Here is a 26,283-nt window from a genome sequence, read left to right as displayed (position 1 = left end):
GAATGGATTCTCAGGCAGTGATTTAGAACATTTAAAGGCCAAGGAAACAAAAGAGGAATAAGTGGCTTAGAGTTAAGCAAGGGGGGATTTTTCCTCCTGACCCCTGGAACAGGAGTTTGCTGCACTCCAGTTCACATCCCTGCTTCTCCCTAAAGCCACAGCTGTGCCCCCAGAAACTTTCCATCAGAAATGCTCAGCACTGCTTCACGTGTTTAGGATGAGCTCCCTCACCATCAAAACATCAGATGCCCAAAAATCCACCTGGAAATCTGGATCATTTCAGACTGCACTAGAACACAACACAGAGGACATGAAGTCACTGAGAAATGAGTAACTGCAAGGAGGGACTGATGGGTATGGAGGAAGGCCAGCAAAAAAGTACAAAACAACAAAAGTGGTGGCAGAAAAACTGGGAAGAGGAAGCAAAAATGGTAAAGTGATTCCATAATGCTTTACTGGCTCTAAAGCAATTGAAAATTAGGAAAGCATTCATTTATTCTGTTTCAAGCAAAGGAAAAAATGAGGCATAAAAAGAGAAGAAAAAAAAAAGTACAGAATGTAGAACATGTGAAGAAAAAAGCCAGCAAAGGAAGAGGAAATGAAGAGAGAGGAGAAACAAGTGCTGGAAGTAGAGGAGTGGATGGTGGGGGAGGAGGCAGCACAAAGAGATCTGATGAACAGGGCTTTTAGGTAAGTGAATTTTATTTGTATGTGTCATTTCCTACTTTTTATTGCATTTCTTTGGCAACCATCCCACAGTTCCATAACCTATGGGTGGGTGGGAGGAGGTGGCTAAGAGGGCAAAATGGTAGTTTTTGGCAGAATATTGACATGCCTTGAGTCAGGTCATTACTTGTGGTTGTCATTAGACAAATAGTGAAAGTGGGCTAATGGGGCAGGTGTTTATGAATCCTGGAGGCCAGAGAAGGCTCAGTTTTCACAACCTGACTCACACAGAAAGGGAGAGGCCAAAATTATTCAACGCAGTGAAAGCAAAGGCGAGCAGTGATTTCAGCACTGCAGAGGCCACAGGGACACATTTCAGATTTACAGGATGGTTCTGTCAGGTTGCTTCAGCTTCTCAGCCACCTTGGAGGGTGGGCACTGCATAGGTTTCTGTATTGGGGGCTTCCATTCTTGCAATCATTGGATGGAAATATTTTTCTGTAGTGCAAAATGAGACCCTGATGCACAAATCTATGGCAAAATACGACTTTCATAAAAAATGTTCTGAACTCCATCTTTTCTGGGTGCTTTTATTTCTTTTTGCCCTCTGTTTGACTCTTTTCAGGCTTTTCGCCCTAATTATCTTGAATTTCAAATGGAAACATTTCTAAAACATACAGTGTCAAATAAAATGAGTTCAGATTTTTGAAGACTTTAGAACACACGCAGTAGCTGCCACCCTGAGTCAGAAAAAATATCCAGTGCTTTCCCTCTGAGAGTGAGAAGAGCAAATGTCTGGGGAAAAAGTGTATGAACTCTGATATATCTCTCATACAGAGCAATCCTTCTTCCCCTGTGTGCTCCTGCCCTCTGAGGATCAGTGTCAGAGACATTTTGATTTGGAGGCTGGATCTTGATCATCATGTTTAGTAGCTAGTGATGGATTTCATTTGCATGATTTCATGTAATCCCTTTTATGGTCCATTTACACTTTTGACCTCCACACCATCCTGTGGCCATGAGTTCTGTAATTTCATTACGCACTGTGAGGATAAAATACTTCTTTTGTTTGTTTTAAGACTGATGCCTGGTCATTTAATAGAAGCTCCTAGTCCCTGTATTTGTGGGAACTATTAAATGATGTCTTTTTATGTTAGAAACCAGGTTTTTAAAATAAAAAAACTACTTTCAATTTTAAAGCCTTGTGATCAGGCAAGATCTTCCTTCTCCTCTTGTGAATCCTTCTGTGAAAAAAAGGAAAAATTTCTAACTCCAACTGCAACCTGATGAAATTAAAATTAATTAAAGCAAAAGTAGATTTACAATGTTCATACAGCACAGATAAGCAGCCTTAGTCTTATTTTATATGTCCTATATGGTTTTTCCATCTTGTGTCACATCAGGGTGCTGGTTTCAGTTCTGCCCATTTTAAGGCCATTCTCTGTGGCACAACTATTAAATCATAAGCATAGTAATGGGAGAATATGTTCACTGAATTCTCTGCAACAGCAAGAGGAGGAAAGGTTTGGAAAGTCCATTAAAAAAATAGGAGTAGGCTTTGTACAAGACACCTGAGCATGGTCAGACAGCATCCTCCAATGGGGTGGACTAGGGTGTGAACTTGGCAGTTTGCGTTTTCTTGCAGCTGTGGTTGTCCAGCATCCTCTCTGCAGCACCCCCAGCCCCGTGGTTTGTGTATCATTCCAGTCTGATTGCTGAGGAGAGAGACAAAGGACAGATTCCAGGATAAAATCAAAACTGCTCTGTGGCACACTGTGTGTGGCAGTGTTTGGAACAGTGGTGAGAGGTTAAAAAAAAAGAGTGTGACTCCAACCCAAGAATCAAAATTAATGTCAGATAATTTAATGCAGCACAAGGTGTGATGGAACAAAGACTGTTGGGGGGTCTCATTTTGTTCAGTTATGACAAGCATTGTTCAGCACTTTAAAAGAAACAACAGTGTAATGGTTTTCACTGAATTGTATGAAGAAACAGGATAACTTTAACAAATATCACAAAACATGTCACAAATCAATTGTATTGAAAATATATTAGGTTTCTTTAAAAGACAAGATCAGAAAAGGAAGCAGCACAAGCAGGAGGAGAGACAGCACACAAAGATTTACTTCTGAGTGCTACAAAATATTGAACTAAAAATAACATTAAAGATGAAATTTGCAATGAATCTCAAGCTGCTAAATTCCCAAAGGCTGGGTCTGCCAAAGGCTCTGTTGGTTTCCTCTGTTCTTTTCTGTCTTTATTTAAATATTTTATACAGTTGTCTATGTTCATGTGTAGTGCGAACTGTCATTTATATTTCAGTCCACTCTAAAATGGATCTTAGACCATCTCAAGCTGTGCACTGCAGTGAGGAGTTTGGAGCTGAGAGGTAAGTTGAAGTGCTAGGGACAAATGAAGACTGATATTTAATGTAGTTTTTGTGTACTTATATTTTGCTGTCATGTATTTTGCCTTAAAAGTGATTTGTAATTTTCTGCATTTTGTGACATTATGATAAGATGTGGGGTTTCCATTTAGCAAATACATTGATGCATTTTTGAGTCAGAGTGGTTGAATTCTGAATCCTGACCTTAGGCTTTCAAGTCTAGCAGTAACAGCACGCAAGTTTAGATCTGCAGTCTTAAATGCTTTTCTTTGTGCTTTGGACTTGCCAAGGTAACCTTTTTAAAACAAGAGAGTCTTAAGCTTATTTTAGATCCACCTGTGTGATAGGCCCACGGGGTGCTGAGTGTCCTCTCTCTCTGTCTTAGGAGCACAGGGCACACCTTTCCCAGGAAAACTGGGACTCACTGTGGAGCTGGATCCACACCCGGGGGAGGCTCTCCCACCCTTCTGGAGCTGTTCCATCCCCAGGCAGACAAACTGCAGCCCTGGGGCACAGCCAGAGCTCCCTAATTGCTCCCTGCAGGCTGGGAGCCCCCGGCTGGGCTGGGCACTGCCAGCAGGGCAGGGCTGGCACCCACCCTGCCCATCCCTGCGGGAGGAAGGCTTCCCTTGGGGACTGCTGCTGCTGCTGCTGCATCCCCTCCTGAGCTCAGTCCTGTTGCTGATGCACTCTGCTCTCTGTTAGATTTGCTAAGAAAGGTTCAGATATATTAAGGTGGGATTTTGCACTTGCTCTACGCAAATTTAGTCGTGTTGGACTCCGTCAACTCGTATAAAAGAAAGAATCTTTAAGAAATTATGTGGCTTTCTTGCTTCCAAACAGTAAATCATACAGAATAAAAAGTTTAAATAATGGCTATTAGATTAGGAAGTCTAAGAAGCTTTTACTACTTGGGAGCTTTGACTATTAAAAATTGATAAATTGCCATTGAAATACAAGCAGCTCTGCAATATGATAGATCAAAGTTCATTTTTTTCCCTAATGCAGAGTTAGGATGAGCAGGCTTACTTTTTGCTCATCCTCATTGCAGATCAAAAACATTCCTTTCTTTTTATTTGAGTGATCAATTTACTAGAAGAACCCTATGTATATGTTGTGACTGCAGTAAAATTCTTATTCACAAGCCTTTAAGTAGTAATACAACTTGCTGGCATTATGCAAACCTCAGGACATCTCAGCACTGCTGTCCAAAGTGGATAGTGTGTCTCCTCCACATGGTACAGGTGCAAATTGATTAGTTATAGCTTGTGAAGTTATATTTCTTAAAAAATTTTGACCACATCATTAAAAAGCTAACTCTTCTCAGTAGTGCTTCTAGTTAAGTTAGCAGAAAGACTTCAGAATGTTGTGTTTCAGTGGACAGTATTCCAAAGAAAATACTCAAACAACTGAAATGTAAACCTTGGAAAGACACTTTGCTAGTGGCTTTTTAGAAATCTATTAATTGCATGTCAGTGTAGCTGTATGAGTTTTTCTTTTTTGTGTATCAAATATCTCTTATTACTTTCTAAGCATCTATAAATCCACTCTGTGGCAATTTGTATTTTTTGAAAACCTTTTAAATTAAGTAACACAAAAATATGTAATGAACATGCAACATTAACCACTTTCAAGGGCAGCAAATATGATCACATCCTTCAGAAAATATTTCTAAAATGTGTGATTTCCAACCCACTAACTTACTTGAAAGTTGTGTAAAAGCTGCAGTTGATAACAAGGTCTTGTGTATCTGGATCTTTGGGTAAACACTGTCTGCCAGCATAGCTGGAGGAGACAGACATTTCCATTTTTAAGATAGTTCTGTAAAGAAAATCCTTCTGTGGGTGTCCACACTTGGCAGCTGATCTCAGGTCTGACACAATGTGCACACACTGCCACAGCTCTCGTCATCCCAGGAGGAGAAAAATCCTGCATGTGGCCCCAAGAAGGTTCAATCCTGCAAAGCACTTAAGCACAACATTAGTTATAAACTTAAGGGACAATATAGGAGTTAAATACAGACTTTGCTAAGAAAATGCAGGATGAAATGCATGTATTCCAGAAGGAGGAATATAATGAGTGAAAATAAATTATATGGGAAAGCATCTATGTAGATAACTGGGGAGGTAATGAAGGAATGCTTCAATTTCAGTTCAAGGAAAACTTAAATTTACTGTATTTTATTTCACATTAATCCTTCAGTCATCTACCACAGTTTGTGTCTGGCCATGAAATTTTCATCTATGTAGTGTTATTCTTTGGCACGTAAAGATTTGCAGTCTCTCAGCCTGATTTGGCTCATCTTGGTGTTGATGACAGAAATTCCAATTTTGCTCTCAAAGGGCATGATTGAACCAGTTAACATTTATTTCAGCCTTGCAGAAGGACATATTGCTTATTTTACATGTAAAGTATGCCAAAATAAGATTAAGAGACTTGATGAACATTGCACGGTAAGTCAGAGGCACACAGTCATAGAACTAAGAATTCCTTCCTTCCTGACTCTCACTTCCTTGTTTTATACTGTACTTTTGGTAATGTGTCTGCATTCCCACAGCAATATTCTTCTGGCACATGATAATGCAATAGCTTTGAAATATGCTTTTCATGTGATGTGTGAAAACATAAAATCTATAGATGTGCAGTATACATGGATAAAAGAATTCGTATTACAATATGTAGCTACAAGCATAATAAATGGAAATTGATGAAAAGGGAATCTTTCTACTGCTGGGATTTTAAAGAATTAGACAAATGTGTGTAGTTCAAATAAGACAGAATTTCTGCTTCTTGTCACAGAAAGAGCGATGAACATGTATCAGAAGAGAAAATCAGCTGCTGCTTGGTAAGTACCCCATGATTTTTTTTGACTGCTGCCTTTTGGGTCCTACCAAGTCCTGTGCTTACTGTGCTGATCAGGCTGCTGGCTCCTTTTTTGTTATTACATCACTCAAAAAGACAGTCTTTCTTAGAAAAACTAAAACTGCCAATGCAATACCACCTCTTCAGAAATACTTTTATTAATTAATTTACATTGCAAGCTGGAGCTAAATCAGTATATTGATGGAGACAATTCTTGGTCCAGTTTTTCATGTTGGAGGCAGAAGAGATTCCTAGAGCAGTGACACTGAATGCTGCTTTTCTCTTAGTTTTGTGGGCAGTCTTGGGTAGTGCAATATTAGGTGAAGCAAATCTTTTTGATCTCTATATTTATGCTAAGTGGTTTTAATTCTTATTTTTGTTATTGTTTTAAGAATAGTGGCAGTAGTAATAGCAGAGGTAGGAGTATTATTGGCAGTCCCTGTGTCCAAAGAGCTCATTAAAGGCCAGCACTCTGGAGATGATGCCCTCTGTGCCTGGAATCAGCAGGACACAGGAGCTGCGTCCCATATGATGAATAACAAAAGAAAGGGTAGTTTACATTCTTTGATACATTTCTGCTCGATTAACCCCCAGTGGGATTTTACCCCTCCAGTCACATTTTTTTGTTCCTCTAATCTTCTTTTGTATTTGCTCACTGACCCCGAGCATGTATTTGACTTGTGACCCTATTTCTGTTAATAAATACAGGCCATCTGACCAGCATTCACACCACTCCACTACAAGGTGATGATTACCTCATTGTAAGAGCTGGGAGTTAGCAGCTCACAGGGTAAGGCTGGAGGTTGGGTGGCCTGAAGATAAGATAACCAGTGAAGGCAGCAGAAGCAGTTCTGAGCTGTGCCTTCCAAACCAAACTGCAGATAATGAACTCCTTCCAAATATCCAATCCTATCCACAGAACTGCATATCTCCTTATGTATTGTTCAGCTATTAATTAGTTGATAATGTTTAGGGGATTATGGCATGACAAAAAACAATTATAGCTATAATGTGGAAATTTTCAGTATCCGTATGGGTGGTAGCTTATAAAATCAAAATTATCCCATTTCCATTTTGGGTTATCAATTATAATTATATGCCTCATGAAAAAAAATACATCAGCACTCAGTAGCAATAATTTCAGTATAGTGTTTTGAGGCTAAATTAACACTGGAAAGTATAGGTGATCTCTTTCTAAACAAAGTAATATTTGTTTTTAAGACACCAGCAGAAATGTGGGGGAGGTTTTTTTTAAGAAAGGGCATAGTAATGAACTTATTAATGCTTTCACCAAATCCTTAGAACACGAGTCTTGTGAAAGGCACTGTTAATTGTGTGTTACATGAAAAAATCATGCCAAAGCCATTTATCAGATATGTAATCTGTGTCTCTGTTTTGTGACAGGAAGCCATTATTTCCACTGAAAAAACAAATCCGTTAAATTTGAACTATTAGATTACAGCAGGGTTAGGGCTGCTTCTGTGCTGTAGAGTCACATCAGGGTCACAGCCCAGTTCTAGAGATGTACTGCAAGAGCTTCATATCTGATTAAGACAAAAAACTGATAAAAATGTAATGCAGACTAACAATATGGAATTATCTGATGCAGTTTGGGGGGATAGGGGCAGGGGGTATAACATCATTCAGTTTATTTGCATATGTTTGTTCTTTCTGCTGAAATCAATCTCTTTGAAGGAAGCAAGAAAACTTTAGAAAAAGAAAATATTATTAATGCTGGTAAGAGAACACAGAAGAAAATCTTTAGTAAACATTTCTTTTCCAGTGTTGATTATCATTCTGTCTAATGTTTATTTTCATAGTTTTCTTTGATCCAAACACAAATAACAATAAAGTTAGCTTCATTTCTTTGAACTAACAAAACTATACTGTGGCCAAATTTGGAACAAATTTTTAAGTGGCGTTTTTGTTTTTCTTCAAAGCCACATAGTAGATTTATAGAGTAGATATTTGCATAACTCACACCCTCCCCTGTAAAGGAATGTTTCTATGGCTAGCAGGGATTTACCTGCTCTGGGCCTCTCCTGGGAGGCTGAGGGCTCTGAGCACACTCTGGGTGCCAGTGCAGGGAGCACCAGGGCTTGGGCTCAGGGCTCACCCCCTGCCCTCTGGGGGTTGCTGCAGGTTGTAGGGATGACTGTGGCTCTGTGGGGCTGGCTCATGGGTGTGAGGCCAGAATGTGTCATTCCACCCTCCCTGCATCCCTGTGCCAGCCTCCACCCCAGCCAGCAGGCAGGGAGGCACCAGGGCCCTGCCCATGGGCACCTCTGCTCGAGGGGAGCCAGGACACAGGTGCTGCCTTCACCAGCACACTCTGGCAGGTGATTGTGTGCTGCAGGCTTGGAAACAACCACATTCCTAACGCAAATATTGTGCAACTGCAAAATATGTGCTACAGTGCTTACCACAGTGCTTGAGACCGGGCCTGTGTTGCTGGGGGTGTTCAGCCTGTACATATTTAAAAACCCTGCCAAATCACAGATCTGCTCAGGAGACCTGGCAGCACCTGCTGAGGCAATGGTGCAGAGTCTGTGTCTGTGGTGGGAAGCATCTCTGCCACTCTCAGATTACAGCCAGCATGCATTGTGGCTGCTCTGTGCAGCCCTCCTGCATGCACATGTTGGTGTGCCCTGAAAGTGGTGGAAATGATGAAAAAAGACCACAAGGTCCAACCTCAGTCAGTCAGCCACAGAAGAGCCACATGCTGGATAAACTGACTGCTTTAAATTTTCTCAGGACATCATTCAGAAACGTGAGAGATACTCAGGTTCTCTAAAACTCACTAAAACATCCCTGTGTTTGTCCCACTGCTTAGCTTGGCTGAACAAGGGCATCCAGTCCAATGATTGATTGCCTCCGTGAGCAGATCCAAATTTCACTCTTAAATCAGCCAGCATGTGGTTGATGACAGGGACAAAGCCAACCCTCATCACTCCCTGAGCAAATCATCTTCCTCTTTACTGTAAATTCAACCAAATTAAGATTTCACCACTGAAATAAGTGTCAGAATTTCCACCAGGTTCACATGGATTTGGATTTGGCCATTGACTTCTAGGTGCAAATGGCTTCTTAAAGGGTTACTTTTAAATAAGTAAGTGTTTAAGTGCTTCGAGAAATTATAAAAATAATAGCAAATGCAAATAACATGACTTCAGGTATTGCTTAAAAGTGTCATTAGAAAAGGGGTGGTTTTAAGGTTAATTCAGAACTAATCCTAGTGACTGCAGGTGACTCACACTTGAGTAAGAATGAAAATTTGGGTTTTGAACTATGTAGAAGAGTTTCGGCTGAACCTTTTAAATTTCTTTGTGAAGGGGGAGAGGTGAGGTGGGCGTGTTAGTTGGGAGTTTTGGGGTTTCTTTAATACTTATAAAAATGCCAAATAGAAAACAGTTGTTAACTTCTGTAGTTTGTTCCAGGCAAAATAAAGTTCTTCTGGTCCTAGAGGAGGGAGCTCTGAAGTGGTATCTAAAGGTCCTGCCTGAATGTGCAGAGCCCTTCCCTTTAAAATACCATCTCCACTAAAAGCACAACCAAAAAAACTGCTTACTTAGTTTCCTTGTTTTTGTTCCTTTCTAACACCATGAAAACGGGAGTAACAGAGCTGATGCTTCAGTTGTTGTGCAGTTTATTATTTATTCCATATGAATACAGTTAGGAACGTGGGGCTGAAAATCCTTCACACATCCAGGCTCTGTCTCCTCAGTTGCTGGCAGAGGCAGTGTAGGTACAAAGCCCAGAACGAGTCCTCAGCAGCATCCACTGAAGATGTCCCAAGGAACAAAGCTAGAAAAGCTAGAGAGTTTCAGACACCCATCTCTTGATGGAAGAGTGTGAATCAGCTCACTTCCAAAGTTCATTAGCTTTACATTTTTGCTCGGTGTTAAGTAAAAAATACACAGAAGTGCTGACTGCTAGAAAAAGCTCTTGCCATTTCTTGCTGTGGAAGGAGAGGACTTTGGCACGGAGAAGCAGAGTCCCCTGCATTCTGCCATCCCTAGGGCTGTGTGGCTGCTTGGACAATTCAGAGCTAAGCACAAAATCATGCTCAGTGTTCTTCCTTCCTCCCTTTGAAAAAAAAAAAGTTTCTACCCTGCATTTCAGCAAAGATGAACAGAAAGCCTTGCAGATGGGTGTAGAAACATCTGCCTGAGCCTGCAGAAGCCTGGAACAGCAGCAGTGAGGGGTTTAATGCTTGGAAACTCAAGAGGGTTGGCTATGCCAGTGCCAAAAACTCAGCATGTGTTACAGCTCAAAATAAAGGGCAGTCCATGTACAAATAAATAGTATATAGCTTGCTGTATCCCTCCATTTTTGAGGGATTGTGTTTGGTTTTTAATATTCAGCTATATCATATTTAATGTTCTATTATTTTTATATTCAATTAAAACAAAATGTTTGCAGTTATGATGAGGAGAAGCTTTGCCACTAATGGCCCAGGCTGAGGTGGGTGCAAAGCTTTTGTGGTGCCTGGCAAAGGATGTGGGTGGTGTCCTGGCCCAGCTAATTGGTGTAGAGTATGTCTGTCTTGAAAACTGCTCTTCAAAACGTAGCACCACTGTGGTCTTCACATCTAGGGACTGAAACAGGAGTTGTGCCTCAAAACCCCTGTGTTGTATGGTCCCATGGTAATTCCTCTTCCTTTATCTCCAGTAATTTTCCTATGCTGAGTCTGGTCTCTCCCTTCTGCTCAGCAGGGGGTGGGTTTGTTCTTTTTCTTTGTTCTATTAATTTTCTCATAACTTCTATCTACTATATTCACATAACAACCACTATCAAGCTACTAAAACAGTTTTCAAGTATATTAAATCCCCCATTTTAGAACAATAAGGAAAGGGTTTTACTAAATAAATACATAAAGCTTCTCTTAGCTCATGCAATAAGGAAACTGAATATAGAGCTGAAGTTCCCAGAAGTTGGGAGGACAAAGGAGCAGTTTACTACAGAACTTTTTCTCAACACTCAGAGCTCTGATAGTCCTTAGAGGAAATAATAAATCTTTCTCTTTGTCACTCTTCTCTTGGTTTCTTTTGTTGTTTAGGAATAAAAAAAAATTAAAAGTGTAGGTACTACTTACAAGGCAGCTTCCTTGATGTCCCTGGTAGTCCAACCAAGGGACAAGACTGTGTGTATAGGAAGGGGAGATGAACAATTCACCCTGTATAGGAATTAAAAATAAAAGCGGAAATCCTTTGTAAGAAGAGTGGTGGGGATTATAGCTGCATGCTTTCACTAATGACTTTACAAACATTTAGCCAGAGATAACCCAGAAATCCAGTTGCACTTTATTTAATATTCAGATAAGGACCATTCACCTGCTGTTAAGCTACAACATCTACAATCATTCTTTGAATACTGATAATTATATGAAGCAGACTCCCCTAGAGGCTGGTAGTCTAGTCTGGATTCACCTGGAATACAAAGATGAATAATATTGCATATTACATGCACCCAAGTAGTTGCAATTTATAGAAATGTCCATTTATACTCCTGAAAAAAAGATGTGTATTTCCCTAGGGGCACAGTGTATGGTGATAAAAACCTGTGTGTGGGGACAGTTTGGATTGTAACTCCTAGCATGCCTGTTGATTAATTAATAAACAAATAAATCATTATATTTAGCCAGATATCTCACTCCGAGCCCATAAAAGAGAAAATGTTAAAAATGAATTTTGTGTGGCTCGCCATAAGGAAGGGTTACTCAGAGACACCAGGAACGAGCACGAGCAGTGCCATCCAAATGGCTCAGGGTCGGTGTGTGTGTGTACATTTTTAAAAGATGAGAAGCATTATGAATCTGCTCTCTTCTCCTCCTCTTTCTCCCATCAGGTGCCTTGTCCTTGTTCTCCCCTCTCGTTTGCTGATGGCTGATAACACCTTATCTCCACCAGGGAAGCAACCGGGAAGTTTGCTCCTTCCTCACAAGACTGAGGGTATAATTAGAACCATGCACCTGCTCAGTCCTCCAGTGACTCAGTTAGTCTACATCCATGTCAAAATCCATGCTGTGAGGGTAATTTGATCATCTCACTTACTTTTTTCATATGCTTTATATGAATAAACCACCAGAACAAGCCTCCGTTGAGTTGGTTCAGTTTAATCTCACAAATTTGTGTCAACTCTTTGTTGCCAGAAGAATTTTATCATTTGATCTCATGGTTACACTTTAGTAGACTCTAGTACAGATTTTATTTCACTCTCCAGAATATAAAATTCCATTCTTGTGTCAAAATCATCTCTTTATTATTATCTATTTATATTTCTGTGATACTTACAGACTTCAACTGAGATCAGAGTCTTGTTGTACGAGACAATACAGAAACAAGCAATAAAAGAATTCTGGTCACAGGAGCCTTGTAAGCTGAATAAAGGCTGAGAGAAAGAAAATCTTGCCCCCATTTTACAGATGGGAAAGTGAAGAGTGGAGAATTCTGAAAAAGCAGTAAGTCCAGAAACTATCTAAAATAAAGGTGGATTAAACCCTTATACACTGGCAAGCATCCATATGAGTTCAAGTAAGTTATGGATGTACACTGGTTTCATTTGCACATTCAGCATCCCAAGGCTCTCTTGGCTTTCTCCATCCTTCTTCATCTCCCAGACCTCCCTTCAAAGGCAGCTGACACCACTTTTTGATGCTGCCTTCTTAGGCTCATAAGAGTTAGTTTGCCACTGCTTCCTCTTGCATTTAAAAAAAAATTTACCCTGAGCCCTGTGATGCCACAGGGGTGTCAAATCTCTCTGACTGCAGCAGCTTCCAGGCTCAGCAGAGATACATCAAGGCTTTGTTAGCCTCTCCTTCCCAACAAATGAAGGGTAATGCAATCTTTTTGTCCTTGAACTGAGCCTGGAATCTCCTGCATTAGAACACTTTCCCTCTGCTGCTGCCAGAAGACCCTGCAAGACCCCAGGAAAGCTGCAGCCAGCTGAGGATATTCACTCATGACCAAAGCAGCAGAGCAGCTCTTGGTGTTCCCTGGAGACAGCAGAAAGGAGAGGAAATGGTAAATTCACCATGTCCCTTTCAAAGATGACTAAATATAGGAGGGGAGCCTGCCAGAAAGGGGGGTGTGGGTGCAGCAGTGTGTACAGAGGTGCTGGTGCTCCCCTCAGATCTGCTGGGCTGCTGCTTGGCACTGCCCTGCTGAACTCCTGAGCTGAACCCCACCATCCCCACTGTGCCACTGCAGCACTGCCTGCTGACTAAATACCAGTTCAGACTAATTGTCAAGGATCAGATAACAGGAAAATATTTCTATTTGACAGTCTACTATTTTTCAATTGTTCCTCTGTTACATATCTAAGTAAACATTTGTTCCACTTATCATTTCTGAGCAAAAGACATGAATCATTTGACTAGTAAAACCACAACGACAGCTGTTGCTTATTAGAAACAGTCATCTTGTTCAAGGGCCTGCTATGGAGGAGTTCTTCAGGAAACTGTTTCTGCTTTTAGTGCTTTGCAGTGCAATGAAAGCAAAGTTGTAGAAATTAGGGCATTTTTGTTTCAATGATGTGATTGGCAAAACACCCAGGCACATACACACACATGGAACAATCATTACAGCTGAGCTACAAGCCCCCAAGAAACAGGAAAATACCCACTTAAGAATACTACTAATGATATAATACTTATGGTCTTTGTGGCTTTTATACAGAACTCTACATTACAGTGAAACAAAACTAGATTTAAGGGTCCCTTGGTAAGCAGGTTGTATGTTTGGGATTTTGGTGTTGGATATAATATTTATACCAGTTATTATGCATGTACCAGAAATGTATTTTGCCATTCATGGTTTTTCCAGCTCTCAGGAACAAATTAACCTTGGCTTCATAAACTCCCTGGAAGCCAGTCATCAGTGGTCACTACTACATTACTCTGAGAATAAGCTTCTCGAGGCAGTGATTCAAAAAAAGAAGAATTTTAAAAATTCTGGTCAGATAGAAAAAGCAGAGACAGCAACAAAATACTTTTTAAATTAGTGGAAACAAAATAGGGGAAAAAAAGCCTGGACCATGACAAAATCAAAAACAATTAAGTGAAACAGAGTCAGGTTAGACATGAGGATTTTTCCCTTCCTGGAGTGCTGGTTCAAAGGCATTATAGATCATACGGGCCAAAATCTGATTGTTTCTGTGACCTGCATGGAACAAAATTGTGTTAAACAGAGGCCTAAAGGCTGGGCATTTTATCAGACAAAATCACTGGAATGGTATACCCTGTATGATGCCCCTATTGTCAGCTTTGAAGGGAGAAGCCAAAGACTAAATGAGCATAGAGACTGTGCTGATCCCAGCAGAGCAGAGGGGAGGAACCTTGGCAGGGCAGTGGAGAGAGGCTACCAAGTAATCTGCTCAGGTAAATAGCAGTGTTGTGGTTGTGGCTGTTACTTAGATACCTTTAAAACGTACAAAATTAATTTTCAAACACTAAAGAAGAAAGAGTTTTTTAAAAAATAATTTTAAAGGATTGTTGGAGTATGGCAAAAGAAAAAGAAGGCAGAGCAGGAAAGCAGTGGAGAGAAGCGTGTCACTGAGGAGGAAAAGCTGAGGTTTATTATGGGTTAGAAATCTGCAAAACTGTCACCAATTCAATAATAGCATCCAACGAGGTTTCTAGAGATCATATCCTGCCCTTCATTCACCCTCACAACACTCACTGATGGAGTCAGCACTTCGCTGCAGCTGGGCATTTTGAAGTCATTTGTTCTGGGTAACATGCCTGTTCTTACTAATCTTAGTCAAGTAAGTAGTCCATCCTCATGTGTCATCCCACCGAGTCAAATGTGCTATTAGCATAAGTGATGATTACTTATCCCTGTGAGGTCCTGCGAGGTTGGGGCTCCCAGCATCAGTGCACTTGACATGGCAGTCTTTCTATTGTAATTTAATAAAACGGGGCCCAATTCAGTTCAGAGGTGCCTTGAGGAATAAGCTAGACTTAAACGGTGCTTAGGCCTTTGACTGGACCTCTGAAAAGCCTTTGTTCACTGAGTGAATACTAATTAGTCAGAGGAGGGTTATTAAATTATAGACTGGGTTCTTTATCATTGCTCGGAGCACAGTACCTCTGCAAGTGCCTGAGCAAAATAATGCAAATCTGAGCACACACAGAGGGAAGTTAAGGCATGATTGCTTTCCTTGGTAAACACAGGGAGTGGAAAAATGTCGTTAATAAGCAGGACAGAGAATCTGTACATGTCAGTGGGCAGATTTTACTCCAGAAGAATGCAGTGCACTAAAAAAGGACAGAATAAGACACTGTGGAAAGCTGCATCTCACAGCTGCACTGGGATGGAAAAGACCTGATCCAGAACCCAGCCAGTGGAAATTTGAGCTTGGTGAGCTATGAATCAGGTCCTTCCTAGGCAGGCACCCTTGGCAGGGCAGTGACACACTCAGTGTAACATCCATAAACTCAGTTTAACACCCATAAACTGATCAGTTACCCCCGTCAGATGCTCAGTGCAAGAAGGAATCAATCCGTTCATTTTCTGTGCCATGTCCCTCTCCTAGGGAACAGGAGCTTGGTTGCTGCATGGATACACCAGGAAGACATCTCACTCATGCTAAGCACGTGGTTTTAATGGGTTGCAGGTATTTCTAACAGCTGACAGTCTTGCTTTTTGGAGTTCTCATATCTTTTTGTTTTTTACCTAATTTGTGAGCAGCTCTCAGCGTCAGAATGGATCCTGTGTTCATTCTGAGCCTTGGTTGTAAGATCCTACATCCTTAATCATTTACATCTTTTGTGAATACTGCAGCAATTCCTTGTGACCTTTGTGATCATCTCCTCAATTCATCGTTCTCCTGATTCCCCAAAATGTAGTGGATGTAGGAAAATTTTGGATTATAATTTTCTAACCAACAAGCTCTCTGTTCTGCTCTTTGCCACACGTGATCTGCTGGAGTTACAGAATGCATGAGTAGTCTTCTGTGTGACCCCAAAAGGTTTGTTGTTTTTTGGTTTTTAAACCCAGATCTTTGAGAAAGATTTAATTAGTGGTACAAAAAAGTACAAATCACAAATAGTAGACTCATTCTAAGATTTGATCTTTGCTTTGCTGGCTGTATCTGTTTAAACAACCTGCTGTTGTATGCTGCTGCACTTCAGCTTTCCAGCCAGGTGTTTGTGAAGGACTGCATTTATTCAATTAGAACATAAATGCTTGCCAAATTATGTACACTAATGGCACATATGCAGGTCAATCCTGTACCATGACACATACAAAGTGTGTGCATTTTACACAATGTATCACTTAGAATTCTGGGGGAAAGACTAAAATCTGAGTATTAAATCAGATCTTCACTAGATTAACAAACAAGAATCATCATTGTCAGTATCAGTGGCAAACAATGCCAAGAAAAAAATGGTTTTTAGTCATCTGGACAGGGTAAGTTTTTCTCCTGTTAGATTTGTAATCAAGCTCAGACATTTTCAGAGTTTTGAGGCTTTCACTGTCTCATGCCCTTGTACAGCCTAAGAACATGCCAACACTTTAGCCAGCTGTAATCCATATAAAGTCAATATGATTTTCATGGATTAAAATCAAAAAGCTTGCTTGATCAGATTTTAAAAGACTTCAAGATCTGTATATGTCCACCATTATGTTTAAAATTAGCATTTTTTTATTTGCCAGCAATCCAAGGACCTGATTTTATTTTGATTTTCCCATTAGCCTGGCAGTTTAGCCAGTAGAACCCTTTTATTCCTCCCACTGGAGTAACAGAGAGAAATTAATTTGATTCTAGTGGATAGTTGTTGATTTCATTATCATATTATAGAAAATAAAGATTACAATTCCAAATGATTTTGCCTGTGGTCCACGCACTAACCATGTAAATGGCAATATGTGGAAAAGTTGACTACATCATAAAAAATTTACTTCCTGCAAGGATTTTGTTGAATTGGTTTCAAAAGACTCTGCTCTTTGGCATCTTTCCTGTACTGAAATTCTAGAAGGTAACTGCATTATGTGCATGTAAAACATGCAAGAGGAAACATTCACTGAACTCTTTCTTTCTGCTACCAAACCCAACTGTAGCTTAGAAAAGGTGCCTGAAATCAAAACTCCAAATAAATCTGAGATGTGTGCAATGTAAGATAACCACTAATGGAAGGTGAAATTCTTTTCTCCTTCACTTGCTGGTGAGTGACAAAGATTCCATCTAATGATAATTTGAATATTCTGCCAACAGTTGGGGATACTTTGTCCCCTGCCAAAATAAATAAATAAATAAATGCTTCCAACTCCAGAGCAAATGCCTGGAAGTCTATAGAAAACAAATTAGAAATGTGTTATTCTCAATGAAAAAAGTCTCCACAAGAGCTATAATTTTATTTTTTTAGTGCACAGAATAACATAAATCAAAAGAAGCAATAGTCTACCTTGTGTTTTGACTACTTTGACCCTCTTCAACCCCTGCCAATTTTTATCTCATTTTTGTTTAACTTTGTACATCAGAGTTTAATTTTAAACCTGGTCCTGAAGACAGTGATGTATAGGGTACATCAAGTATAGCTTAAATTACCCTCTCCCCAGTGATTTGAAGTTGAGGGGAGGGTCTTACTCTGCAGCAGGGTGGGAAAGAGAAATGGTCAGATGCTGCCCTTTGAACCTGACCACCCTCAGCTACAGAAACATTTATGCCAGAACATCATTTATTGATTTTATTATATTTTAGGATCTCTTAAAACTGTTGGTGAAGTTTGCCATATATTAATTTTTGACACATGCATATAAAAACAGAAATATGGGTTGAGCAGAAACTATAAATATAGACAACACTGCCCAATAAACTTACATCCTTTCACTTATAGGTTTCTATTTCAGCTGATCATTCCGAGCAGCCTGTCTTTGAAAATAAATATTACCCCTCTGATAAGCTAACCAATTTGAAGATTAAAGCTGCATTTGAGGATTAAACTTTTTCTTATTTGATTATTGTTTTGTCTTGTAGCAGTAGAAGATAAATATTAATAGAATGTTACAGCCCAATGCTGCCCACTTCACTCGTGTGAGCATTTTATACCACGAGACTGAAGGAATTATGCAGGATTTGGCCCTTAAACTCAGCTCTGACTGCTCTGTTTCCTCAGCCCACTAAGAATAAGTCTCCCGTGAAATGTTACATGCACCCAGCAGACTCCTGAACCCAGGGCTGCCACAGAAAGCCCTCGCTGATGGGTAGCTGTGAGAACTCACCCTCCAATTATGTACCACTGAGCTGGGAATGTGTTTTTATTGAGGAGAACAAAAACCACAAGAAGCGCTCTACACCAGACCACAGAATGGCTTTGGCACCTGTGTCTGCCCAGGGCAGAAGTTTGGGAGCTGTGTTATCTGGTGGCCTGCTGACCCCAGGAGAGGAGGCTGACCTTGTCTTACACGCAGGAGTCTATTGCTATGGCTCCCCTGGGAGCACAAACCAGCTGCAAACTGCTGCAATGATTAACCCTTATGTGTTGTAGATGTAACATCAAGTCATGGTAATAAAGCTTTCACTGCATAACGGATCTCTGGCTTTGTAAATTGTTGCTCTTATCAGCTGCACTGGAGGATGTTATCCCTTTCCTGTGAAGCATGACTGCTGTGCTGCTCACTGGAAAGGAGGCCAGATCTATAGACTCGGTGATATTTATTCAATTGCTTTGAGAACAATGCAGAGAACACACTTTGTTTAGGCTAAAAATGCAGTGTGTGAAAACAAACAAAAAAAAAATCCCACCATGAAATACTCATACATATGAAACAATATATTAATTAAAATCCAGAATGCCTGTAGCAGATTTGAAGCTGGGAATGCCAGATTTGCTGTAACAGACAACTGTGTTGCTCTATTGCGTCCAGGCTCCCGTTTGTGGAAGTAATTTATACCTAATGTTTTGTAAAAATGCAAGCCCTTCCAGCCTGTGACTTACCTGGACAATTACAGAATTTTGCTGTTTGGCTGGAAACAGAATGTTTGCAGCAATCAGTATTCATCTCCCGCAAACATAAGCAGTGTAAGTTTTATTTTGTCATACACTTCAAACACAAGACCCAGTTCTGTGCTCTCTATTTGCCAAGGAGCCGAGGGGAGCTGTGAGTGTGTCTCAGCTAAAATCCGAACTCAGGTCTGTGAACAGGGACCTGGCTTCCTCAGAAATGTGATGCCTTTTATCTCAGTGTGCTTCCTACCCTCCAGCCCTTCCCTTGGCAAATCTATGGCCACATCAAGGCCCTGAAAGCAAAGGTGACCTTAATGTAAGCCCCGGTGTGACACTTTCTGCTTCAGTCTGCAAAGAGCCAGAAACACTATCTGTGAGAGATGGAGGCTGTGTGTGTCTCACAAGGGCTGTCACTGCCCACAGTCCCTCTTTCACAGGGACCTTCCAACATCCCAAGAGCCAAGAAAAGCAAAAATTATTTGTTCAACCTGTCCAGCCATGGAAGCAGCAGCTCTGTGGGGTTTAGGGCCACAGCACTGTGGTGCTTGCTAACCCCATCAGAGGTTGGATGGACCAAGAGCATTGCAGGACTCTGTCCACAGCTCCCAGGGGCTGTTCATTGTTCTTACACACAACCTTTTTCAAAGGATAAAAACAGCTTCCAGGTTCAGGGTTTTAGAAAAAAAAATAATCCCTTTGGGGTAAACAGTGAGAAAAATAAATTCAATTTAAGGAAACAAAAATTGTTTTCCCTAAAACAATTATGGTCTTATGAGTTTTGGGAGGGGATATTGTTGAGGACTGTAGCACACCAGTGTCACTAGGTGTACACTGAGAAAAGGTAATGGGAAAACTTTTCCAGCTCAGGAGTGACAGCTAGGAAAGAGGCTGCAGTGAGGATGGGCTTCCTTGCAAAATTCCCTCGTGTTGGGAGGGAGTGGGTTAATGCCCTTTGATAAGAGGGAAATTAACACCACGCTGTAGTCCATGGTTCATCCCTTTCTCCACATCTTCCAATCACATTACTTCAGCCTGCTCTAATTAAAAAGAGGCTGATCTGCAGGAGCCATGCTTGGCTGGCCAGGCCAGGGGCTGCACCAGGTATTCTTTATTTCTTAACAAGGATGAAGCTGCTCTGGACTGCTGATGTTTTGCTGTTTTGTATCTGGATTCACCTGCTTGAAAAACAGTGCAGAGAGTTTTACTGCAAAAGTTAGGCTAGACAGGGCTGTTCCTCACTCATTAGCACTGGGAGTATTTTCCTACAGGGACTACAGATGAAAGCAATGAGTTTATTCCTCTTTCCCCAACTCCACCTCCTCAAGCACATCAGTGCTGTTTTTTTAACACCAACAGCCGTAGTTAAAAAAAAATACTATTAAACCTCACTGAGTCCTGCCACAGTAACTATAGATAGAAAAGCAATGACCAGACAGTTAAACTCCCAAAGTCACTAAACAGGATGGCAGAGGCAGTAACTTCACTCACTCCCTCATCAGCTCCAGCAGTGCCTGTTTTTCCCTGAGTAGCTGCTGGTGGCCTCTGAAGGGAGCAGAAGTTGCCTGTTCCCTCTTTAGGAGGATGGGGAAGGGTTTCTTGGTGTTGGTACCTTGTGCCCTGCCTGGCTCCTGGGCTGTGAGAGGCTGCTGAGGAGGAGGAGGAGGAGGAGGAGGAGGAGGAGGAGGAGGAGGAGGAGGTGATGATGATGATGATGATGATGATGATGATGATGATGATGATGATGATGATGATGATGATGGGCTCCAGCTGCTGGGGGCTGTGTCCTCCCCTGCAGCCCTGCCTTTGGAGGCTGGGGAGGCCCTGTGTGCCCCTTCACATCTCATCCCTCCCCTGGCTGTCACTCCTGTTCCCAAAGTACTGTTGCCCTGGTATTTGGTTACTCAAAGGGGAGAAAGAAGCAACAAATTTACTGAAATTATCTTGATGTTAATTTGTTCTCTTGTGGGGTTTCTTGTGTGAAGGGGGTATCTACTCTATTAACTCCCATTAATATCAAACCTCTACTATTAATAGGATTTGCATATGGAAAGGAAGAGGATTGACCTTTAAATTCATTAAATAAAGCAAATTTTAAGAAATAATTTTAGTTAAAAGCATTAGTGTGATAAAAAATAGAAGAACAAATACAGAGACATCAGTATCTGGGCTTTTGCTAACACTAACGAGCAAATTATTGTAAGGGAAGATTTGCATCATTGGAATACATATTCCAGCCTCCATACTGATATATGATGCAGGGTTATCTTTGTATGGCTCCTCTTTCAGAATATATTTTCTTCTTATAAAATAGCCTCTTTTTAACTCCCATTGGGGACCTCCTTATAAATGAGGAACTGGTCCTCAAGGGACTGGCCTGGCTAGAAAAGTGTGTTATTTAAAAAAAAGTGCATATTAGAATACTAAGCAATATAATTAGCCCATTTCTTTGGGTTTTTTTAAGAAAATCTTTAAAAAGAAAAAAGTATAGCCAAGTTTTAATTAAACATATTCTCTGGATGTTTGAATTTTGTAAGAATTAGAAAATCCTGTTGTATTTTAGAGGGATTAATTGCATCAATTTAAGGTTCTGGCTCCAATCTCTGCTATGCAGCCAGGTATCACCACTGCTCTTGCAAAGCAGGTACAGTGCTGAGAGTGAGTGAGGTTTGGCCACAGAGCTGAGGCCACAAGCTGCCCCTCAGGTGGGCACTCTCAGCCTGTGGGTGGCAATAAACATGCTCATCTTCTAAGCTTTTACACAGGAATAAGCAGAGGTTCTCTATACCAAAACTGGCTAAATCTACAGATTCAAAATATGATTGCTCCTAATGATAAATATTGATTTACACATGCTGAAAAGCTTCTGTTTCCTTCCCAGCAAGGAGTCTAAAATGTAATTAGATGAGCAACGTCTTTACCACCCTCTCACTTTTCGAGGCTGAGCCTTGAGGTGCTGATGTCCAGTGGTCTCTGGATCTCCACTCTGCTCTTGGGTCTTCCCCCACCCATATCTCATCTAGCTGCCACAGCCCTTTGTAAAATACTTTGAGATGTTTGGATCAAACTTGCTGCTGGTCCAAAGTAGTATTAATCAGTATTTATTTTGTGCTATTTTGTCATGCAGCTCAGTCTATAAATCCAGATATTTATTCTGTTCCTGTTCTCCCTCAGGCTCCCACAAGTGGGAAGAGGTGAAGCAGTTCAGGTTATTCTTCTCAGAGCTCAGCTAATGTCATCTGCTGAATACAGCTCCAAACATCTGAAGCTGGTGAAATTAAATAAAGTGTGAGCATCCTTTGGTCTGGAGCTCTTTGCCTTTAGAACAATTACTCATGGTAACCTTAACAATAGTATATTAAGGGGAAAAGAATCCTCATAAAAGAATGTAGTGTTAGGATGGAGCTCTGCCTGATATTAGAACAATTATGGAGCAGATGCATCCACTCCGAACAAAGTGACCTTTTCATCAAGTTACAAAACATTAAAGGTTAAAGAATGTTTGAAAGGAAGTTAATACTTTTAAAACATTAGAAAAAAATGCCATTCTTTCTGGACCTGACCAAAATCAGTGGGAAAATGAGATGACTGTTTAGGCACATCCAGTCATAATTTAAGCAACTCTGGTTACAGAAGGATATAAGGTATTTTAAATCGTTTGCTTTCCTTTACAATTAGAAGTGCTTTTTCGAAGAAAGATTTGATAGGACTAAATACCCAGTGACAGAAAGCTGGTTAATTGCAATTTTAAAGTCACGTTCCTTCCTCTCCATTGTGTACAGAGGAGAACAAAGAGAGGGAATCAATGGTGGTGTCAGATTTTCTTAGTTTCCACGTTTCACCTGACCCGGGCGGTGCAGACCCCGGTGCCCAGCTGGGGGGCCGGCTCCGTTCCGCGCTGTCCCCGCGCACGGCGGGACCCGAGGGCCACCGGGAGGGGACAAGCGCCCGGCACGGCGCGGGACAGCAGCGGGGCTCGGGGCCTGCTCGGTGCCGATCGTGGCTGAGTCAATGAGTTTTTCCCGGCGAAGGGCTGAGGGTGCGGGATGCCCGGCCCCGCGCACGGCCCGCATCCCCCGCGCTGCCCGTGCGGGGATCAGCGCGGCCCGCCCTGAGAACCCGCGGGGACGCGGCGCTCCGGGACTGACGGCCTCGCTGGGGCTGTCTGTCTGTCCTGCCCTGTCCTGGCGGCCCCTGTCCTCAGCAGGAGGAGGAAGAGGAGGGGGCGGCAGCCGCTCGCTGTGCCCGGCCCGGTGCGCGTCCCCCCGGGGTGCCGAGCCCGAGCTCCGCCGCTGCCGCTTCTCCCTTCCCCTGGAGGTCAGCGGGACACGGAGCGGGCCCGCCGCCGGGTCCAGGTGAGCTGCTGGCACTTGGGAAGCTTCGTACAGATAAACTTCTATGTGCAAGCGCTGTGTGCCAACACTAAAAAACCCGCCAGGAAAGGAAGTTTCTGTGGAAAAAAAAAAAAAAAAAAAAAAAAGGATTTTGCTTGAACTTAAGTTTTATCCACTTCCCCCTTCTACTATTTTTTTAAGAGTATCTGAGCACAACAAAATCATCATTGCGTTGAGTCACAGGCGGTCAGCTGAGGAGCACCCGTGTCATCTGTGCGATGGGAACTTTCAGGTGATGCGAGAAATAAGCGGGGAATCCCTTCCACTTCTCCGGGATCCTCCAAATGCCTTTCAAATTAGCCAGCCCTGAGGATCAGTGCCAGGCTCCACAAAGGCGTTCCCAAAGCCGGCAGCCAGTAAAACTTTGTGTAGGTAAAATTAGCTAAAGACCTTCTACTGAGACAACAGCCTTTGTTGTCACATGTGGTGGAGTTCCAGGATCTGTAACTATTTTTCTTAAAAGGTTTTCCTACTGCCCCAGCGAATGCATTACGCTACAGTAGCTCTGAAATGGTACCGCTTATTTCCTTAAAAGCAGCGGCCGGTTGTTTCTTCAGGGACCCCAAGTCCTTTCGAGGGAGGGGAAAAAGTGATGGCTGAATCGCGCCGATAGATCTCATTTTAACTCAGTATCATCTCCAAAGGGCGCAGCCCCTGGGAGCGCGGCGAGCTGACCGGGCCGAGCGGGGCTCAGCCCGGGGGAGAAGATCCGACAGGGGCGAGCGGGAGCCGGGACAGCTCGGTGTCCTCAGCCCTTGTCGGTCCCAGAGGGAAGGCAGAGCCCCCGCTGCTGGCGGCGGGGCCCGGCTCTCGGGCAGCAGCGGCGTCGCCCCGCAGAGCCGCGGCCGGGCCGGCGCTCCCGGTGCCCGAGTGCAGCCGGGAGCTCGCTGGCCCCGGGGCCGGGCGGTGCTCTCCGGCCGCCGCGGGGCCCCCGGGAGAGGAGCCGGCGCTGCCGGGGCACGGAGGGAGCGCCCGCCGCGGGGCCGGGCACCGCCACCGCCCCGGGCTCCGCCGGCCGCGGGGGAACCCGCACCGGGCCGGCCCGCCCGGACCCTCGGAGCGCCCTGAGGCTTCCCCGGCCGAACGCCCCCACCGCTCCCCACCGTGCCTGGGGATTTTCTTGGGGGGATGTATTTCTGATATCTGGGGTTGGGTGGAGAATTGCTGTCAACTCCAGGCAGAAGCGAATCGATTCGGACAAGATTACTTACAGTTTAAAATGAGGTTTCCAAATAGGAGGACACTGAGCGTGCTTACACTTTCCTATTTTCCCCATGCTCTTCCCGAAATGCCTGGTCCTAATCGCAGGGACGCAGCTATTCTAGTTCTGATTTTCTGGGGCTTATTACATGTCAGAACTGTGAAAGTTCTCTGGACAATTTACAGACAAAACATCTGGTTCGTTAAAGCAAAGCTACTGGACTAAGACAAACAAACTTTGCTGCTGTGCGAATTCACTTACCCAAACAATTTACATTCAAGCAAAGATTTTAGCCCGAAGAAAAACTTTTATTCATTTGTATTCAGGAGGTTTGGGAATTCGCAGGCATTTTAAAATAATTTTGCTCTAATAAAGTTATGTAGATATTACAAAATGTCTTTGTTCTCTTCTCAGATCATTATCGCTGCTATAATGGTTATTGACAACACTTTGTATTTTACAGAAGCGCAGTATCGTTTTCGGGCGTGGGCAGTGGGGTTTTTAAACAAACTTGTCAGATCCGTATTCATCTGGTCCAGCCTTAATGAAAGCTGCTGCTTCTTTGTTCTTCGCCGGGAGAAAGCGAAGTACCTCCCGCATTTCGATGGGCGCCGCGGGGCGCGGGGCAGAGGGAAGGCTGTGCCCTGGCACGGGCGGAACCGGCCGCGGGCCGCCGCGTCCCCCGCGCCCGGGGCCGGCCGGCGCCTCCGTGGGGCTCCCGCGGGCCGCCCGTGCCGGCGGGGGCTGCCCGGGCCCGGTGAGACCCCCGGCCCCGCCGTGCCGCCGCCCCCGACAGCAGCACTGCCCGGCAGCCGGCGGCTCCCAAGGCCCCGGCTCGCCGGTGCCCGGCCCTGCCCGCGGGTCCGGGGCACTCGGCCGGCGAGGACATGCAGGTCCCCGTCGGCTCCTCTGCCCCGCTCGAAAGGGAGGCGCCGGCAGAGCAGGGCCGGAGCTGGGGCGAGAGGAGAGAGGCCGGGGCCGCTCGGTCCCCGGGGCTGAGCCCCGGAGAGCAGCGAGCCGGTGCGAACGGAGGGCGAGAGCAGCCGCACGGGCACCCCGGCGCACGCCGCTCCCTGCCTTGCTTGCAGTCAGCAAGTGGCGAAACATCAACACGCTGCTCGGGAGAGAACAAGGTTAAAGCTGGGCTAAAACACGCTGGCTTCTAAGAGGCAGCTGTTCCAAGTTTACCAAACTTCCTCACTGATCCTCCCCGGCCGTTCCCATAACCAGCGGTTAACTCCAGTGGTCTTCAATCGGCTCGGCCGCTGTCTGCACTCGGGCCGGGGGACGAGAGAGGTGTCTCGGGCAGTTGGTGGAGTTTTGGTGGAGAGGAATGGTATGAGCAGTGAAAACACACACCAAAGAAGGGCAGTAAGCAGTGCCCAGTTGAGAAAGATAAAACATTCTTAGCTGGTGGAAAGTTCAAGAGTGATGGTTATCTAATTATGTGACTTATAAATAATTGGTGCCTTGTTTTAAAACTGCCGGGAAGAGCGAGCTTAGGGCTGAGCCTCGTGTGCTGAGTCTACGTGGATGGAGTCTGCACAGCCATCGATTTGATGCGCTGTGTTTGGAAATGCTATACTTCATAAAATTACGCGTTCTGGCTCTCTGGAATAGACTGTGACCCCCAAAGAAGCCGACGTACATGAAGGCATCTGCACTTCCCTCTGTAAATCGTCTCATAGAAAGCTAAATAGATTTTTTTTCTTCCTTAAAAAATGTACATAGTTAACAACCGAATTATTCCACAACTTCCTGAGCGTTTTGGCAGAGTTGTGAATGTGTAAGTGCAATGCACATGTCTGTGCGCACGAATATCTGCTGC

The 26,283-nt window shown here is 43.2% G+C and overlaps 1 long non-coding RNA gene across 1 annotated transcript; it reads right to left on the bottom strand.

Annotated features, from left to right (window-relative positions):
- Window positions 1-796: 796 nt before the first annotated feature.
- Window positions 797-26,283, bottom strand: LOC135279350 (uncharacterized). The gene is made up of 4 exons (XR_010346620.1): window positions 24,466-26,283; window positions 11,010-11,090; window positions 4,757-5,019; window positions 797-2,381 (listed from the first exon to the last, which is right to left on the bottom strand). It is a non-coding gene; the product is annotated as an uncharacterized LOC135279350 (long non-coding RNA).

Source organism: Passer domesticus, chromosome 12, assembly GCF_036417665.1.
Source record: "Passer domesticus isolate bPasDom1 chromosome 12, bPasDom1.hap1, whole genome shotgun sequence".
Lineage (NCBI taxonomy): Eukaryota > Metazoa > Chordata > Aves > Passeriformes > Passeridae > Passer > Passer domesticus.
This window is presented reverse-complemented; position numbering and strand designations above follow the sequence as displayed.